This window comes from Schistocerca serialis, unplaced genomic scaffold, assembly GCF_023864345.2.
Source record: "Schistocerca serialis cubense isolate TAMUIC-IGC-003099 unplaced genomic scaffold, iqSchSeri2.2 HiC_scaffold_1219, whole genome shotgun sequence".
Lineage (NCBI taxonomy): Eukaryota > Metazoa > Arthropoda > Insecta > Orthoptera > Acrididae > Schistocerca > Schistocerca serialis.
The window spans coordinates 137,501-142,500 of record NW_026047424.1 but is presented as its reverse complement, the minus strand read 5'-3'; the positions used below and the strand labels follow the sequence as shown (position 1 = coordinate 142,500).

General features: G+C 51.5%; 1 non-coding gene across 1 annotated transcript in view; it reads left to right on the top strand.

The window, feature by feature from the left end:
• The first annotated feature begins 4,183 nt into the window (after positions 1–4,183).
• The window catches only part of LOC126435830 (small subunit ribosomal RNA), a 1,909-nt gene continuing 1,092 nt past the window's right edge, over positions 4,184–5,000 (top strand). The window contains exon 1 of the ribosomal RNA XR_007580227.1: positions 4,184–5,000. This exon is cut by the window's right edge and continues 1,092 nt beyond it. This is a non-coding gene — a ribosomal RNA (small subunit ribosomal RNA).

Genomic DNA, 5,000 nt, shown 5'->3' with positions numbered 1-5,000 from the left:
TACCGCAGGCATCCAATTACGATAATCACTATCAACGAACCTGCCGCCCCCCCCCCCCAATACACCTTTCCCTACAACAATGTGTATCTGAACCTACGCTATATCGTACCTTAACCTAACCTATATCGTACCTTAACCTAACCTATATCGTACCTTAACCTAACCTATATCGTACCTTAACCTAACCTATATCGTACCTTAACCTAACCTATATCGTACCTTAACCTAACCTATATCGTACCTTAACCTAACCTATATCGTACCTTAACCTAACCTATATCGTACCTTAACCTAACCTATATCGTGCCTTAACCTAACCTATATCGTGCCTTAACCTAACCTATATCGTGCCTTAACCTAACCTATATCGTGCCTTAACCTAACCTATATCGTGCCTTAACCTAACCTATATCGTGCCTTAACCTAACCTATATCGTGCCTTAACCTAACCTATATCGTGCCTTAACCTAACCTAATTTGTGCCTTAACCTAACCTAATTTGTGCCTTAACCTAACCTAATTTGTGCCTTAACCTAACCTAATTTGTGCCTTAACCTAACCTAATTTGTGCCTTAACCTAACCTAATTTGTGCCTTAACCTAACCTAATTTGTGCCTTAACCTAACCTAATTTGTGCCTTAACCTAACCTAATTTGTGCCTTAACCTAACCTAATTTGTGCCTTAACCTAACCTAATTTGTGCCTTAACCTAACCTAATTTGTGCCGTAACCTAACCTAATTTGTGCCGTAACGTAACCCATGTTGTGCCGTAACGTAACCCATGTTGTGCCGTAACGTAACCCATGTTGTGCCGTAACGTAACCCATGTTGTGCCGTAACGTAACCCATGTTGTGCCGTAACGTAACCCATGTTGTGCCTTAACCTAACCCATGTTGTGCCTTAACCTAACCCATGTTGTGCCTTAACCTAACCCATGTTGTGCCTTAACCTAACCCATGTTGTGCCTTAACCTAACCTACGTTGTGCCTTAACCTAACCTACGTTGTGCCTTAACCTAACCTACGTTGTGCCTTAACCTAACCCATGTTGTGCCTTAACCTAACCCATGTTGTGCCTTAACCTAACCCATGTTGTGCCTTAACCTAACCCATGTTGTGCCTTAACCTAACCCATGGTGTGCCTTAACCTAACCCATGGTGTGCCTTAACCTAACCCATGTTGTGCCTTAACCTAACCCATGTTGTGCCTTAACCTAACCCATGTTGTGCCTTAACCTAACCCATGTTGTGCCTTAACCTAACCCATGTTGTGCCTTAACCTAACCCATGTTGTGCCTTAACCTAACCCATGTTGTGCCTTAACCTAACCCATGTTGTGCCTTAACCTAACCCATGTTGTGCCTTAACCTAACCCATGTTGTGCCTTAACCTAACCCATGTTGTGCCTTAACCTAACCCATGTTGTGCCTTAACCTAACCCATGTTGTGCCTTAACCTAACCCATGTTGTGCCTTAACCTAACCCATGTTGTGCCTTAACCTAACCCATGTTGTGCCTTAACCTAACCCATGTTGTGCCTTAACCTAACCCATGTTGTGCCTTAACCTAACCCATGTTGTGCCTTAACCTAACCCATGTTGTGCCTTAACCTAACCCATGTTGTGCCTTAACCTAACCCATGTTGTGCCTTAACCTAACCCATGTTGTGCCTTAACCTAACCCATGTTGTGCCTTAACCTAACCCATGTTGTGCCTTAACCTAACCCATGTTGTGCCTTAACCTAAACCATGTTGTGCCTTAACCTAACCCATGTTGTGCCTTAACCTAACCCATGTTGTGCCTTAACCTAACCCATGTTGTGCCTTAACCTAACCCATGTTGTGCCTTAACCTAACCCATGTTGTGCCTTAACCTAACCCATGTTGTGCCTTAACCTAACCCATGTTGTGCCTTAACCTAACCCATGTTGTGCCTTAACCTAACCCATGTTGTGCCTTAACCTAACCCATGTTGTGCCTTAACCTAACCCATGTTGTGCCTTAACCTAACCCATGTTGTGCCTTAACCTAACCCATGTTGTGCCTTAACCTAACCCATGTTGTGCCTTAACCTAACCCATGTTGTGCCTTAACCTAACCCATGTTGTGCCTTAACCTAACCCATGTTGTGCCTTAACCTAACCCATGTTGTGCCTTAACCTAACCCATGTTGTGCCTTAACCTAACCCATGTTGTGCCTTAACCTAACCCATGTTGTGCCTTAACCTAACCCATGTTGTGCCTTAACCTAACCCATGTTGTGCCTTAACGTAACCCATGTTGTGCCTTAACCTAACCTATAATGTGCCTTAACCTAACCTAAAGTGCGCCGTAACCTAAACTATATTGCGCCTTAACCTGACGCACGTTGTCGCTGAACCTGCTCTGTAATTGTTATGCAACCCGTTAAAGTAGTGTAGTGTTGCCTAACCGCAACCCTCGCAATATAGTTCGCTACTCGCACTGCCCGGTCCCCTGTGTATCGCGTCATGTTAAACACCTTGCAGGTGTTGCTGACTTTCCACATGCTCCTGCTATACACTGTAGTGTGGATAGCAGCAGGACGTACATGCCCCCCCCCCTTCCCCCCTGCCTTCGCAAGCTGGTCGGTGAGAAGTTTGCATGTTCAATGCCCTTCGCATGCCGACGTACTCAGCCTACGTTGTGGTACGGCCTGTCACCTGTGCGCCGATGTACGCAAAACCCACAAACTGTACTGCACATTGCTCCGTATGTACTGAATGATACATCGTGGCCCATGTGACCGTATGACGACAGCGCCTAGCAACGGCGGACCATACAGTCCAAATATTGTGCACGCAGCTACGTGTCGTCTCCCTATAAGAGCTGGATTGCAGTGTGGTACGCCATACAGACGTGTGGGAGGAACGGACGCCCTGGATGGCGATCAGCATGAGCAGTCTGTTGATGTAGTGGAGCGTGTATTCGGACGTAGTCGTCTCTTCTCACACACCGTGATAGCATGTTGCACCGCGTTCCACATCTGCGACATGCTGCAGAGGCGGGCTGACAGTCGTTCGCGCAATGGACACCGCATACGTACGGGGTCTACCTTCCACGTGTTCTCTAGGCGTGCACATGTTGTTGCGTCTATGTGGGCAGACGTAGTGTGTTGTGACACCTGACACAGGCATGCAATACTCGTTGCAAATGGCGATGGACGTGTACGTTTGCTGGTGACGTTACGCAAATGAACAACCGGTAACCCGTTGTGGTGCGGTTGTTCTCGCTAGAGGTGAATCAGTGTTGGCGACGATCGGTCGAGCTATTAACCGGTTGTTTCAGGGATACCCACCATGCCCACGAACGTGAAAGGGGACCCACCATGCCCACGAACGTGAAAGGGGATCTGGGTGTGAGGCGATACGCGGCGGTGGCTGGGTGGGACCGTCCCCGGCCGGTGAGGGGGGGCCGCCCGGCGTGCTGGCAGCGCGGTGCGTGGGCGCACGCGCTACAGCCGGCTGGTGGGGGCGGCCGGTGGCAGGCGCGCCGGCCGACGGACGCGGCAGGCGGCGCAGCTGCGCGCCGGCGCCCCCTGCTCGCGGCGCCTTGCGGCCAAAGTAGGTCCTCGCGGGCCCGGTGCGAAGCGCGGTGGCCATCTGCAGTGTGCTGGTCCGATTGAGGACTTTGTGCGCTGAGGATGCGCCGCCGCCCGGCGCTCGGCGCCGCGACGCCGTCTGCTGCTCGGTCGCCCCAGCGGTTCTCGCAGGTGGTTTGTATCGCAGCTGTGCGGACGTGTTGGCGCGTGCGCTGTGCTGGGAGAGTTCGCTTCGGCACCCAAGTAGGGCTTTTGTCCTTCTGTGGCGCTGGCGTTGGAGCTGCCGGTCACCGTAGGTGGCGCGTGTTGTCTCCCGCCGGCAATGCCACGACAGCACGCTCCCGGGCCTCTGTCGGCAGCGGCAAGCTCAGTTGGGAGCACGGGTGGTCGCACCTAAAGCGTCTACTCGCCTAACTCCGGGCGATTGCGCCTCTCTCGAACCCGACCAAGTACTTAGGACGGCGCTGCGCGCCGCCGGGACCTGAGAGGGTTTCGAGGTGTGTTGTGCAGGGGAGCTCAGCCTCCTCCTGTTTGCAGAATAATTGAGCGGACGCTTGCGTGTTCGCGCGGGCCCCCGGGACACACTCCCGGGCGGCCGGCTGCTCAGCTCTAGTTGACGCAGCTCCCTGGTTGATCCTGCCAGTAGTCATATGCTTGTCTCAAAGATTAAGCCATGCATGTCTCAGTACAAGCCGCATTAAGGTGAAACCGCGAATGGCTCATTAAATCAGTTATGGTTCCTTAGATCGTACCCACGTTACTTGGATAACTGTGGTAATTCTAGAGCTAATACATGCAAACAGAGTCCCGACCAGAGATGGAAGGGACGCTTTTATTAGATCAAAACCAATCGGTCGGCTCGTCCGGTCCGTTTGCCTTGGTGACTCTGAATAACTTTGGGCTGATCGCACGGTCCTCGTACCGGCGACGCATCTTTCAAATGTCTGCCTTATCAACTGTCGATGGTAGGTTCTGCGCCTACCATGGTTGTAACGGGTAACGGGGAATCAGGGTTCGATTCCGGAGAGGGAGCCTGAGAAACGGCTACCACATCCAAGGAAGGCAGCAGGCGCGCAAATTACCCACTCCCGGCACGGGGAGGTAGTGACGAAAAATAACGATACGGGACTCATCCGAGGCCCCGTAATCGGAATGAGTACACTTTAAATCCTTTAACGAGTATCTATTGGAGGGCAAGTCTGGTGCCAGCAGCCGCGGTAATTCCAGCTCCAATAGCGTATATTAAAGTTGTTGCGGTTAAAAAGCTCGTAGTTGGATTTGTGTCCCACGCTGTTGGTTCACCGCCCGTCGGTGTTTAACTGGCATGTATCGTGGGACGTCCTGCCGGTGGGGCGAGCCGAAGGCGTGCGACCGCCTCGTGCGTGCTCGTGCGTCCCGAGGCGGACCCCGTTGAAATCCTACCAGGGTGCTCTTTATTGA